Source organism: Chiloscyllium plagiosum, unplaced genomic scaffold (genome assembly GCF_037043375.1).
Source record: "Chiloscyllium plagiosum isolate Xiang-an unplaced genomic scaffold, Cpla_swu_hap1 HiC_scaffold_5, whole genome shotgun sequence".
Taxonomy (NCBI): Eukaryota; Metazoa; Chordata; class Chondrichthyes; order Orectolobiformes; family Hemiscylliidae; genus Chiloscyllium; species Chiloscyllium plagiosum.
In genome coordinates this window covers 19,690,184-19,705,816 of record NW_028270143.1, presented here as the reverse complement: position 1 = coordinate 19,705,816, position 15,633 = coordinate 19,690,184, and the positions used below count along the sequence as shown (strand labels likewise).

Genomic DNA, 15,633 nt, shown 5'->3' with positions numbered 1-15,633 from the left:
ATGTCAAAGTGTATCACTCTCATCTCACCTCTTTTCATAGAATCATCGAATTCCTATATTGGGGAAGCAGGCCATTCAGCCCATTGATTCCACACCGACCCTCTGAAGGCATCCCACTCAGACCCAGCCCCTTATCCTATCCCTGTAACACTGCATTTCCCATGGCTACTCTACCTAGCCTGCACATTCCTGCACACAATGGGCAATAAGGGCAGCACAGTGGCTCAGTGGTTAGCACTACTGCCTCACAGCACCAGGAACCCAGTTTCGATTCCACCCTTAGGTAACTATCTGTGTGGAGTTTGCACATTCTCCCCGTGTCTACGTGGGTTTCCTCCAGGTGCTCTGCATTCCTCCCACAATCCAAAGATGTATAGGTTAGGTGGATTGGCCATGGGAAATTCCCCACAGTGTTTAGGGGTGTGTAAGTTAGGTGTGTTAGCCATGGGAAGTGCAAGGTTACAAGGATGGGCCTGGGTGGGATGTTCTTCAGAGGGGTTCGGTATGGACTCGTTGGGCCAAATGGCCTGTATTCACACTGTATGGATTTTATGAATTTAGCATAGCGAATCCACCTAACCTGCACATCTTTGGACTGTGGGAGGAAACCAGAGCACCCCAGAGGAAACCCACAAAGACACGTGGAGAATGTGTAAACTCCACACAGACAGTCATCTAAAGCTGGAGTCAAATGTGGATGCCTGGCACTGTGAGGCCGCAGTGCTAACCACTCAGCCACTGTGCCACCCAATTAATTTTAATTTCCAGGTTTCTTTTAAATTTCACATGCTGCCACAATGGGATTTGACCTGTGTCCCCAAAGCTTAGCCCAGGCCTCTGGGTTAGTAGCCTAGTGATGTTAACAGTACACCACATCTTCCTCCCCTTTGCCTATGTTTGAGCCAAGGCTGTAATGAGGTCAGGAGCTGAGTGGCTCTGGCATACTTCAAACTGGGCATCACTGAGTAGGTTATTGCTGAGCAGGTGCTGCTTGATAGTACTGTTGATAAAATCTACCTCCACTTTACTGATGATCAAGAGTAGACTGATGAGATGTGAATTGGCTAGGTTGCATTTGTACTGCTTTTTGTGTACAGGACATAGCTGGACAATTTTCCATATTGTTGGGTAGAGGCCAGTGTTGCAGCTGTAATGTAAGAACTTGGCTAGGGGGCAAGTTCTGGAACACTAGTCTAGGGTACTATTGGGGAATGTTGGCAGAGCTCATAGCCTTTACACTATCCAGTGCCTCCAATTGATTTTTGATGTTGTGTGAATCAAATTGCCTGAAGTCTGGTAACTGTGATGCTGGGCACCACTGGAAGAGGCTGCAATGGATCATGCACTCAGCACTTCTAGCTGAAGATTGCTGTGAATGCTTCAGTCTTATCTTTTGCACTGATGCGCTAGGCTCCGCATCATTAAAGATGGGGATATTTGTGAACCTCCTCCTCCAATGAGTTGTAGGATTGTTTAAAAATCCCCATCTAAAATACTGGACAAGACCCTGGACTTTTCTAATATCTAAAGTCCTGAGCTCAGGTTGTAACAGGTACACACACAGCCAGAATGATTTCAGTCTAGGGCTATTGTTAATTCCAATTTAACCTCCACTCTAAGAGAATCGTCAGCCAAACCCAACACTCTGGGCCAAAGCTAACTTTTACACCTCGAGCTACCCAATGCAGACAGTATGGACCCCCAGAGATACTGGACATTCAACTTTAATCAAAATACATTCACACATACCTTTAACTATCAGGAAACCAATTGACATCAAAGAGAACACCAGAAACACAATGGTAACACAGGTCTAAGAGGAGCTAACGGGGCTCACGGTCTGTATAGCTACTAGGTCTGATCTGACCTGGGGGAGAGCCCTTTTCAACAACAAGCTACTGCACAAACAGCTTCCCCACAGGCTTCCAGACCCAACAAGCAGCTTTGGAACCAAGAACCACAGAGGCCAAACAGAGAAGCTGAATTGGGAAGTCAAATCGAGGGCATCATCGCAACAAAGGACATGCAAGAGGGCGGAGGCCAACCAAGCGCCATCGAAACAAGAGCTTCCAGACATGGGCCTGTTCCGAACTAAGAGAACTGACAGGAAGAACCTCAGCAACTGGGCACACTTTAAAACTGTTTTCCTCAGTGGTCAGCTGAAACCCCAAAGTTCCAACCAGGGAAGGGAAGGCAGGTGGTGAAAGTATGTGGGACCCCAACAGTAGGAAGCCTGATTAAAGTTTCTGTGACTAAAACTGCTGTTTATGTTCTAATAGTGAGGAATCTGTGTGTAATTTAAGAGTATATTTAACTACTGCCTTCTGTAAAGTCGATTGTGCCAATTTCCCTGTTCATTGCATTTATTTATATTTCTTATGTCACACTTATCTTTTGTATTGTAAATAAACACAGAGGTTATTTTGCCGTGAAACAACTGTCTACTTTAGAGTGGGGCTGGAAAAGCTCAGCACGTCAGGCAGCATCTGTGGAGCAGGAAAATTGACGTTTCCGGCAATAGCCACCTGATTCCTGGTGAAGGGCTTTTGCCCGAAATTCGATTTTCATGCTCTTCAGATGCTGCCTAATCTTGACTCTAATCTCCAGCATCTGCAGGACCCACTTCTGCACACTACTGCCTTCTTCATTTCACATTGACTAAATAAATCCAGTGTCTGGAACCAGGGACGAAAATAGAAGTTGCTGGAAAAGCTCAGAAGGTCTGGCAAGATCTATTAACAGAAATCATAGTTAACATTTTGGGCCTAGTGACCCTTCCACAGAACTATTTTTGTCTAGAATTAGGGATCGAGGTGTGATCCAAACCACCTAAAATCAACAAATTATTGATTGCAAACCAGAGTTGTTTAATTTACTTGCAGATGCTGCAGGCCTGCCATGATTGTTTTGAACTTAGGTTCTTCTTCTAGTGGAATGCCAACAGCATATTCTCTAGGTTCGCTGAGAGGGATTTGAAAAGTGGAGACAACGATGACTCCATAAGTCTTTCAGCTAAGTTACTTTTGGTGAAATTACATTCCCTACTTTTGTGTCCGTACATGCCTATGAACTGGTAAGTTGTTTCACCTGGCGTTTGTCAGTATGACATGAACTCAATTCTGTTAATCCTGAAACTGCCTTGAACTTTCAGTCATTATTCTAAAATATGAAAGTTTTGTTGGGGATCACTGCAGTGAAACTGGAGCATTTCTTTCGTACTAACCCTTCACTTGCCATGTCATAAAGAAGTTACAATGCTAATCATTCTTTGTCAGCTATTTGTTAATTCATAAAGTAAAGCTTCATTCATCAGTAAAATAACCAAAGGTCTGGCAGAATGTCAATGGTTTGTCAGTCCATGGTGCAATGTTTGCTTTTCATTTTTCTTGTGTTCTTTATACTCTGTAAAATATCAGAATAAAAAAAATCTGCATTGCAGTACAGTGCTTTTTCTATTTATTATTTCATGATGGCTTAAAGTGCCACCCATCACTTTTATTGAGAATTTAAAAATAATTATTTGGCCTCTTTTTTGTAGTTGTACTTTTAAAAGTACATTTTGGATTATCTCTTGCTTTATCTTTAAGATTTACAGGCTTGTAGTAGCAAATGTATGCCTATAAGTGGCATTTATGCCAAATAAAGAGATATAACATCACATGGGTTTTTAAAAAATCTTTGCATCGATTTGAAAAATGAAAATGGTAGAATCAACAAATGTCTGGACACAGGTAAGGCTGCTTTAGTAAAGAAGGTGTTTTTATCAGTCTCCTTAAGCTGTATAATCTTTTAGGACTACTTTAAAGTTGTCATGTCAGGATCTATTTTTTAAATTAACTCAGCAGTTACCTGCCATATATTTTTAAAGTAGAGAGAGAGAGAGAGACATAGGATGCTCACTGTGTTTCAGTACAAGTTTGTAGCTTTAAATTTTGATTGTAACATTTCTGATTGTTGTTGTACTAACTTCAGCTCTGAACCAGGTCAGGCGGAGAGAAAAAATATTGTTGGAAACTGTGAGACTGCTGGACCACCAGCTTTTAGCACCTAATTACTGCCATCATGATGCAGTTCATAATTTTCTGTACATTAACCTGGGTAACACATACTGCAAAGAAGCAGGTTCTTGTCAGACGTATATTTTAAAGTTTATTTACAGCGTTATCTATTTTACAAGTCTACAATACCACAGATATACCCACACAGTCTATATGCTTACAGATGCCACTGCATATTGCTCACACATAACTGACTACACAGACACTACTACACAGAGAAAGTGACTGAAAGTGAGGGGGTTATCTTTCTATTGGAACATCACATATCATGATGACATTGAATTGAATTGAATTGAATTTATTGTCACGTGTACCGAGGCACAGTGAAAAGCTTTGTCTTGCGAGCAATACAGGCAGATCACAGAGTTAAGTAGCATATATACGAAGGTCTGGGCCAGAATCGATGCAATTGTACAGTAATATTTCCAGAAATTAGAAGTTTATGCAGTAATTTGATAGATCTTTTCAAGAATTTAAGTGTAACTTCTAACATTGATTAAAAAAAACTTATTTCTGCTGGTTGTGATAACTAAGTCTCGGGAGCATGGTCTAAAGATTAGAAACAAATCTTTTAGGAGTAAAATCAGAAAGGATTTCTATATACAAGTGACTGACAGCTTGGAAATAGCTTCTAAAAACATCTAAAAATAATTAATCGTTAACTTTAAATCTGAGATTGATAGATTTTCTGCTGAATGATAGGGGCAAAAACACCAGTATGGAGCTATGTTTTAGGTCATCATGAGATCATTGAATGGTGAAGCAGGGTTGAGGAGTTTAATGACAGAATAATAGAATTATTACAACATAGAAGATCATTTGAGCCTTTAGTCTGCACCACCTGTCCGAATAACCTTCCACCTGATACCATTCCCCCACCTTCCATGTAATTCTGTACAATGTTCCTTTTCAGATAATAATTTAATGCCCTCTTAAATGCTTTGATTAAACCTGCCTTTGCCACACTCTAACACATTCCAGATCTTAACCACTTACTTTGTGAAAAAAAACTGTCTCCAGCTGCATTTTGTGAAATGTGAAAGGTGACATCACAAGAAAGTAAGTTAATTACTTATCTTTTAAAGCTCCAAAAATTAATTAATAATTGAAAGGCTTAACTAATTTAGTCAGGATTAGTAATAATTATCAGTAATAAATCTTATTAGGAATAGCTGCTTTATTAATTAATTTAAATAAATTAATTAAACACAGTACAGATGGCAGGACAGGTGATGTTTTGCATCTGTAGAATAGTGGGAGCTTTTGACAGTACTTTGATCCAGGGAAAAACCAAATGCAGCAGGTATTTGTGGCTTGAGGAGCTTTAGGTCAGAGTTTATCAACTGCAGGCAGAGCTGCAGACACTCGGATGTATCAGGAAGGGTGTTACTACAGAGGACGCTCTATTCCAGGAAATGGTCACACACAAGTTAGGAACTTCCCGATTTGATCAGTGATCAGGGCAGTAAATTGTTATCGTGAGTGAGACAGGGAAGGGGAACCAAAAGATAGAATTGCAAGCGCCTTAGCCTTTGCAATTGTCCAGTAGGTTTGAGGTTCTTACAGCCTGTAGGGATGAAAATGGGGGCTGCAGAGTGGATGAAAAAACTGACCATGGAACAATGGTAAAGGAAGTCAATTTAGTGGGATGCAGTTAATACGAATGAAGTGGTAGTAGGGACAACATAGTTGAGGGGGCTAGATACCTTTCTCTGCAGCTGATAGCAAGAGTCCGGACAACTATGTTGCTTGCCTAATGCAGTTTTTGGGACATCTGCTCTGGGATGAGCAGATCTTGCAATAGGTGGGTATGATCCAACAGTCTTAGTCTAGCTATTTATCAACAATATAGGTAAAGCAGGTTGCTGATGAGACCACTACTGTGAACAGCTCTGGCCTCATTTGGAAAAAAAATACATGAATGCTTTAGAGATAGTCCATAGAAGGTTCACATGACTCAGTGCTGCAGTGAAGAAAGGTTGACCATGTAAGGCGTATGTTCATCAACATTTAGAAGGATCAGAGCAAGATCAGAGCAAACAAATGGGATCGGTAGTGGAGGATGTTTCCTCTTGGAGGAACACTAAAATTGGGCAACATAGAGTAAGAGGTCTCCCATTCGAGGCAGACATGAAGATAATTGGCGGCACGGTGGCACAGTGGTTAGCACTGCTGCCTCGCAGCGCCAGAGACCCGGGTTCAATTCCCGTCTCAGGCGACTGACTGTGTGGAGTTTGCACGTTCTCCCCGTGTCTGCGTGGGTTTCCTCCGGGTGCTCCGGTTTCCTCCCACAGTCCAAAGATGTGCAGGTCAGGTGAATTGGCCATGCTAAATTGCCCGTAGTGTTAGGTAAGGGGTAAATGTAGGGGTATGGGTGGGTTACGCTTCGGCGGGTCGGTGTGGACTTGTTGGGCCGAAGGGCCTGTTTCCACACTGTAAAGTAATCTAATCTAAAGTAATCTAGTAATCTAATCTAATCTTGTGGGCGGCACGGTGGCACAGTGGTTAGCACTGCTGCCTCACAGCGCCAGAGATCCGGGTTCAATTCCCGCCTCAGGCGACTGACTGTGTGGAGTTTGCACGTTCTCCCCATGTCTGCGTGGGTTTCCTCCGGGTGCTCCGGTTTCCTCCCACAATCCAAAAGATGTGCAGGTCAGGTGAATTGGCTATGCTAAATTGCCCGTAGTGTTAGGTTAGGGGTAAATGTAGGGGTTGGGGTATGGGTGGGTTGCGCTTCGGCGGGGCGGTGTGGACTTGTTGGGCCGAAGGGCCTGTTTCCACACTGTAAATAATCTAATCTAATCTAAAATCTAATCTAATCTAATCTAATAATTATTTTTCCCTTGAAAGATCGTTGGAACGTGGAATTCTCTAGGAAACAGTGAGGTCTGCAGATGTTGGAGATCAGAGTTGAGAGTGTGTTGCTGGAAAAGCACAGCAGGTCAGGCAGCATCTGCGGAGCAGGAATGGAAGGAGTGGAATTCTCTCCCCTAGATTGCAGAGAAGGCTGGATTTTTACATTCTATTCAAGGCTCAGTTGGATAGGTTTTTGACAGAAAAAGGGATGGTAGTACAGGAGTTATGAGTGGTAGATAGGAAGATAGAGCTGATGTGACCACCAGATCAGCTACATTTTTATTGTTCAAAGAACCAAACAGTGTACTCCTGCTCCTAGGTTCTGTATTCCTACGTTTCTTATCAATTTAAATCTCTGTCCCCTTGTTCTCAATCATAAAACCAATGGGAACAGTTTCCACCTTATGAGTTTGAATATGTCTATCAAATCTCCCATCCACTCTCTTTTCCAAGGAAAACAGTCCCAATTTCTCCAATTTATTTACAGAACTTAAATTTCTCAGCAATACAACCATTCTCATGAATATTTTCCTCATTCTCTAGAGTACCTTCACATCTTTACAAAAGTACGGTGCCTAGCCAGAACGTAATATTCTGGTTGAGGTGTAATAAGTGTTTTATACAGGTTTACCTCATTGTTTTGGTATCTATGACACTACTAAGCTGTATCTTAAGCTTTATAGCTTAAAATACAGTCAGCTTTATAAACCATACATCCTGCTACCTTCAATGATTTATGCAAATATAAACCCAGGTGTTATTGCCTCTGCAACCCTTTAGAGTTCTACCTTTTATTTTGGATGGTTGTGGTTGTTTGAGGGAGGTCATTCAGCCCCAGGGTATTGTTGTAGACCCAAGCATCTTCAGCTGCTCCGTCAATGCCCTTTCCTCAGAAGGTCAGAAGTGGGATATTCACTGATGTTTGCACAACGTTATCACCATTCATGACTCCTAAGATACTGAAGCAGTCCATAACTAAGTGTTACCAGACCTAGACGATATTGAAGTTTGAGCTGCCAAGTCGCAAATAACATTCACACAACACAAATGCCAGACAATGACCATTTCCAAAGAGAGATTCTAACCATAGTCCTTTGACATTCAATGATCACTAACATTGAATCCCCCATGATCAACATCCTTGGGGTTACCCCAATGACCAGAACCTAAACTGGACTAGCCATATAAGCAGTATGGCTATAAAAGCAGGGTTAGAAACTTGTAGCAAATAAATCATCTCCTAACTTTCCAGAACCCAAAATCTACAAGGCACAAGTCAGTAATGTGATGGAATACTCCCCACTTGCTTGGATGAGTGCAACTCCAGAAATACTCATGAAGGTTGATATCATCCAGGACAAAGCAACCTGATTGCTTGGCACCCCATCATAAACATTCAGTCCCTCCCCCACTGATGCTCAGAAGTACCAATGTGCTCCATCTACAAGATGCATGGCCAAAATTCATCAATGTCTCTTAGATAGCACCTTCTAAAGCCACACTACTACTGTCTAGAAGGACAAGGGCAGCAGATACATGGGAACACCACCACCTATAAGTTCCCCTCCAAGCCACTCACCATCCTTAGAAAGATATTACCCTTTTTTCAGTATTGCTGTATTATAACCCTGGAAATCCTTCCAAATGGTACGGTGAGTGTACCAACACCAAATGTACTGCACCCTATCGCTCACCACCACCTTCTCAAGTACAACTAGGGATTGGCAATTAATGCTGGCTTAGCTAGAGATGCCCACATCCTGTGAATGAATTTATAAAACGCTTACATTCCTACTTTGCTCCATAATTGGTCTCATTCCTCTTTTCACTATCTTTTCAATATTTGCATCCCTATTGAGTTTAGGAATCCCTATTTTTGTTAGTTACCAGTTTCTTATCTGGCTGTTCAGATAAATGGATAAAGCAAAGTGAGTATTTAGTTTTGTATACAGGGGAGTGCAGTGCAAAGTGAAAAACATAATATTAAACTTTGGCAAGGTTCCAGTTTGAGATTTGTGTAACGGTTTGAGTACATTTCTTAGAAAGCAAATGAGAAAAAGCCAAGGTACTATGTCCATTCACTTTAGATGGTGCAGAGATGAAGAGTTATAGTTATTAAGTGAAACTTGAGATGCTTGGGTTTTTATCTTGGGAGCTGAGAGAATTAAAATATCAACAGATAGTCATCAAGAAAATGAAAGGATAGCTTAAAATAGCAATAAATTGTTTTCACTGCTTAGACAGGTGGGTGGCAAAGAAGCACCATTTTAAGGATGTAGGAACAGCTCATCAAGTCTGTACTGCCATTCAATAGACAATAGGTGAGGAGTAGGCCATTCTGCCCTTCGGGCCTGCACCACCATTCAATATGATCATGGCTGATCATCCTTAATCAGTATCCTGTTCCTACCTTATCTCCATAACCCTTGATTCCACTATCCTTGAGAGCTCTATCCAACTCTTTCTTAAATGAATCCAGAGACTGGGGCAGAGCATTCCACACAGCCACCACTCTCTGGGTGAAGAAGTTTCTCCTCATCTCTGTCCTAAATGGTCTACCCTGTATGTTTAAGCTTTGTCCTCTAGTTCGGCACTCACCCATCAGCGGAAACATCTTTCCTGCCTCCAGAGTGTCCAATCCTTTAATAATCTTATATGTCTCAATCAGATCCCCTCTCAGTCTTCTAAACTCAAAGGTATACAAGCCCAGTCGCTCCAGTCTTACGGTGTAAGGTAATCCCGCCATTCCAGGAATTGACCTCGTGAACCTATGCTGCATTCCCTCAATAGCCAGAATGTCTTTCCTCAAAATTGGAGACCAGAATTGCACACAATACTCCAGGTGTGGTCTCACCAGGGCCCTGTACAGCTGCAGAAGAACCTCTTTGCTTCTATACTCAATCCCTCTTGATATGAAGGCCAGCATGCTATTAGCCTTCTTCACTACCTGCTGTACCTGCATGCTTACCTTCATTGACTGGTGTACAAGAACACCCATATCTCTTTGTACTGCCCCTTTACCTAAATTGATTCCACTTAGGTAGTAATCTGCCTTCCTGTTCTTGCCACCAAAGTGGATAACCATACATTTATCCACATTAAACTGCATCTGCCATACATCTGACCACTCACCTAACCTGTCCAGGTCACCCTGTAATCTCCTAACATCCTCCTCACATTTCACCCTGCCACCCAGCTTAGTATCATCAGTAAATTTGCTAATGTTATTACTAATACCATCTTCTATATCATTAATATATATTGTAAAAAGCTGCGGTCCCAGCACTGATCCCTGCAGTACCCCACTGGTCACTGCCTGCCATTCCGAAATGGAGCCATTTATCACTACCCTTTGTTTCCTGTAACCCAAACCAACTTTCAATCCAAGTTAGTACTTTGCCCCCAATACCATGCGCCCTAATTTTGCTCACTAACCTGCTATGTGGGACTTTATCAAAAGCTTTCTGAAAGTCCAGGTACACTACATCTACTGGATCTCCCTCGTCCATCTTCAGAGTTACATCTCAAAAGATTCCAGAAGATTAGTCAAGCATGATTTCCCCTTCATAAATCCATGCTGACTCTGACCTATCCTGTTACTACTTTTCAGATGTGTCATAATTTCATCCTTTATAATAGACTCCAGCATCTTTCCCACCACTGAGGTCAGATTAACTGGTCTATAATTTCCTGCTTTCTCTCTCCTGCTCCTTTCTTAAAAAGTGGTATAACATTAGCCACTCTCCAATCCACAGGAACTGATCCTGAATCTATCGAACTCTGGAAAATAATCACCAATGCATCCACGATTTCCCAAGCCACCTCCTTCAGTACCCTGGGATGTAGACCATCAGACCTAACAGTCTCTCCAACACCAATTCCTGGCAAATATAAATTGCCTTAAGTTCAGGTCCTTCAGCCACTGTTACCTCAGGGAGATTGCTTGTGTCTTCCCCAGTGAACACAGATCTGAAGTACCAATTCAATTCTTCTGCCATTTCTTTGTTCCCTGTAATATATTCCCCTGTTTCTGCCAGTTTACCTTTGTACCTCATTTTTTCTCTGCGTATTTCCTTCTTAGTAATCCTCTGTTGTTCTTTAAAAGCTTCCCAGTCCTCCATTTTCCCACTTATCTTTGCTATGTTATACTTTTTCTCTTTTAATTTTATCTGTTTCTTAACTTCCCTCATCAGCCACAGCCACCCATGCCTCCCCCTAGGATCTTTCTTCCTTTTTGGAATGAACTGATTCAGTGAGATCATTCCTGATCTGATAATCCACAACTCAATTCTTCAGCCTTCATAACCCTCAATTCTCTTACTGATTAAAAATATTCCTCAGCCTTTTATATGCTTAAAAAACTCAGGAATCACTACTATCTGAGAGGAGAAATTCCTTTTCATCTTTCTTAAATAGGCAACCCTTTATTCAGAGAATACAGCCTCTGGCCCACTAAGGGAAACAACTTTTCCATATATACCCTATCCAAGTCCCCTAAGAACCTTGCATGTTTCAATAAGGTTGTCTCTCATTCTTCTAAACTCCAATAAGTAGAAGCATACTCAACCTCTCCTCAGAAGACATTTCCTCTATATCTGGGATCCATCTAGTGAACTGTCTCTGGATTGGCTCCAATGCCAGTATATCTTCTTTTATATAAGGGACCCCAAACTGTTCAAAGCATTCAATCAGAACAGAATTAAAGATGGGATCAGAAAATAATTTTTACACAAACTAAAGTTAAGAAATGAAAACTTCTACCACAAACCATTGTTGAAATATAGCATATTTACTTTTGAAGTTCAATTGTCTGATAAGTGAAAATACTAAAGGATATGGGGAATGAGCAAGAGTGTGGGATTAGATTAAATGGTGATAAACACTAGAGCAAGTCCAGTGAGCTAATGGTCTCTTTCCATGCTGTAACACTATGATTGTAATTGCTTTTCTAACCCACAGGACATGCACGGAATATCTTCTCTGGATTATTTACTGCGGCTTGTGATATGTTATCTATGTTTAAACAGCTGAAAGTCTGATTATCATCCTATCATTTTGCCAAGTCAATCAACAAGTTAATGACTTTAACACCTTCCATTGCTTACAACAGCTGAATTGTGACAACTATTTTTCAAACTATTCTTGAGTTGGCAAAATAAAGGTTCTTCCATTCTTTCCTGAATAGCTAGCCTTGCTGCTGTGTTTATCTTAATGTATGACGAACAGATAATTCCTTTCTGTGAAGCATTGGTTATCAATCAGTTTTAGTTTTCAGCTAAGGGTCTCACCTACGATGTTAGATAACCAATGGCCAATTGTAGAATTTTCCTTTATACATAGAGTGTGACAACTTATGTCTAGGAAGTGTTGAGCTTTGTCAATTTCCACAGACTCTTATTGAACCTTTGAATGTTTCAATTTCCTCACGTCTTAAATATAACATCATCCATGCAAAGAAACAGTCTGAATAAATAGATATAAAGAGGCAGACATTAAGTCAGGAGAGGCAGCATTACAGGAGATTGTTGAAAGGCAGAAGAGATCAGTTTTGACAAAGATTTTGGACATGAGAGGAATTGATGGAAAAGTTTATAGAGGAAGTTTCAGAGACTATGGTCTATCACTGTGTCTACAATAATTTCAAATGACTTTTTTGTTAAAACGTACATGGTTTCATTAGTGTTGGTGATGCCAAATAAAATCCGGCTCTGCAAAATTAAATTGAGCTGAAAAATGAAGTAATGGATTACAATACAAAATTACCCACCCTCATTATTTCTGAGGCAAGCGGCCACAGCCTTCTAATTTAAAGGGCTGCACCATGCAGTCAGCGCTAAACCTGAATGCCTGAACAGGGATTGTAAAGTTACGAGAATCTAGCAAAGTTAAAGCTAGAGTGTACAACCTTTTTTTTGAAAAAGGAGAGGTGAATTGTGGATGAAGCAAGCGTTAAGACATTGTTCTAAAATTGATTTTAATGTGGAGAACAGTTCATGTTGATAATCTTCCTGGAATGCTTGGGAGCTTAATGGAACCAACCTTCAAACTACCAGAGGCCATAGAAAGCATTCTGAGAGATTTCAATATGATGTCAGAAACAGATAAATCCCATGGCTTACATCAGCATGAGGCATGGTCAAGCAGTGAGACGCCATCCATTTAGCACCATCCAATCATATTCAATCCTCCTAAAGCAAAGTCGTACCAGTGTTACTGATTTACAAGAATCATGAAGGAAGTTCTTCACTGGTTGGAGACTTACTTGGCACAGAGGTTGAGGTTTGGATGTCAATTATCTCAGTCTAAGGACACCACAATAGGTTAATGTTGTAAGCCCAACCATCTTCAGCTGCTTCATCAATGACCTTGCTGCCATCATGATTAGAGATACTCACAGATGATTGCCCAATGTTCAGTGCCATTTTTGACTGATCAGACACTTTATGCCCATATATGCAGCAAGACCTGGACAATATTTAGGCTTCTGTTTATAAGTGGCAAGTCGCATTTGTGCCACCGAAGTGCTAGGCAATGACTATCTCCAACAAGAGAATCCAGTGATCCCCCTTGACATTCAATGTCCTTGCCATCACTGAATCTTTTACTGCCAACATCCTGGCAGTTACAATTGGCCAGAAACCAAGCTTTATCAATTCTATAAACACCAGTGGCCATAAGGGTAGGGCAGAGGCTGGAAATCCTGCAGCAAGTAACTCGCTTCCTGTCTCACCAAAGCCTATCGAGTATCTGCATGGCACAATTCAGCAGTGAAATGGAATACTCCCTATTTTTTCTGGTAAGGTGCAGCTCCACAGACAAGGGTGAGGTAAGGTGAAATTCAACGTGATCCAGGACATAACATACTTGATTGTCTCTCCATACACTCAATCTGTAGGTCCTTCACCAGCGATGCACAGTGGAAGCAGTGTGTACCACCTACAAGATGCACTGCAGAAACCCACCCAGGTTCTGTCAATAGCACCTTGCACATTTCCAACCTTCACCACCTGAGTGGACAAGGGCATCAGATACCTTCTCTTTTGCACTGATTAGGTGGGCACCCCCATTGTTAAGAATGGGAATATTTGTAGAGCTGCCTCCTCTTGTTCTTTGTATAATTGTCCACCATCCTCCAAATTAGGAGTTTTAGGACTGCAGAGCTTAGATCCGATCCACTGATAGTGGGATTGCTCTATCTTGTCTATCACATGTTGCTTCTGCCGTTTGGCTTGCAGGTAGCTCTATGTAATTTCACTATGTTGATGCCCCATTTTCAGGTATGCCTGGTACTGCTCCTGGCATGCTCTCCTGCACAACTCATGTTTGTCCCACAGCTTGAGGGTAATAGTACAGTGGGGATATGCCGGCCTATAATGTTACAGAGTTTAGTTAAATGCAATTTTGCCTCTGCCGATGGCCCATGCTGACTCACGGATGCCTAGTTCTGAGTTGCTGAATCCCTTTGAAATCTATTGCATTCAGCATGGTAGCAGAGCTATGCAACAGAACAGAGGGTAACCTCAAATTGAAGATACATCATTGTCTCCACAAGGAGTGTGAAATAGTCACTCTGACCGATATTGCCAAAGACATGTGAATCAGTGACATGTAGACTTGTGAAGACAAGGTCAAGTGGCATTTTCCTTCTTTCACCATCTGCCGCAGACCCAGTCCTCCAGCTTGATCATTAATGGTTGTGCAGCCAAGCACTGTTAATGATGGACATTGAAGTATCCACTCAGAGAACATTCTGTGTTCTTGTCACCCTCAAATGTTTTTTTTCATCAGAGTTCAACATGGAGAAACATTGATTCATCAGTCAAAGGGTCAGTAGGTGCTAATTGATAGGAGGTTGCCTTTTACTGGAATTCTATGAAGATAGTACGAGCATGGTGGATAACAGGGACCCAGCAGATGTGTTGTATCTGGATTTTCAAAAGGTATTCTAGAAGGTGCTGCATAAAATAAAGGTGCACACCATTGTGGGCAATGTATTAGCGCAGATAGAGGATTGGTTAACTAACAGAAAGCGAAGAGTGGGAATAAATGAGTGTTTTTCTGGTTGACGATCAGCGACTAGTGGTGTGCCTCAGGAATCACTGTTGGGACCGCAAATGTTTACAGCTTGCATAGATGATTTGGAGTTGGAGACCATTTGTAATGTGTCAAAGTTTGCGGATTACACTAAGATGAGTGGCAGAGAAAAGTGTGCAGAGGACTCTGAAAGTTTGCAGAGAGATTTGGATAGTTTAAGTGAGTAGACAAAGGTCTGGCAGATGCAGTACAATGTTGGTAAATGTGAAGTCATCCTTTTTTTAGTAATAAAAGTAAAAAGGACTATTATTTGAACAATTAAAAAGTTGTAGCATGCTGCTGTGCAGAGGGACCTGGGTGTTCTTCTGCGTGAATCGTAGAAGGTTGGTTTACAGGTGCAACAAGTAATTAGGAAAGCAAATGGAATTTTGTCCTTCATTGCTAGAGGGATTGAATTTAAAAGCAGGGAGGTTATATTACAGCTGTATAGGGTGCTGGTGAGGCTACACCTGGAGTACTGCATGCAGGTTGGTCTCCTTACCTGAGAAAGGATATACTGGCACTGGAGGGAGTGCAGTGGAAGCTCACTAGGTTGATCCTGGAGTTGAGAGAGTTGATTTATGAGGACAGACTGAGTAGACTGAGATTATATTCATTGGAATTTAGAAGACTGCGAGATGGGGGT

At 41.5% G+C, this 15,633-nt stretch overlaps 1 protein-coding gene across 1 annotated transcript in view; it reads right to left on the bottom strand.

The window, feature by feature from the left end:
• The window catches only part of slc6a3 (solute carrier family 6 member 3), a 133,150-nt gene that overhangs the window by 76,299 nt on the left and 41,218 nt on the right, over window positions 1-15,633 (bottom strand). The window lies entirely within an intron of this gene.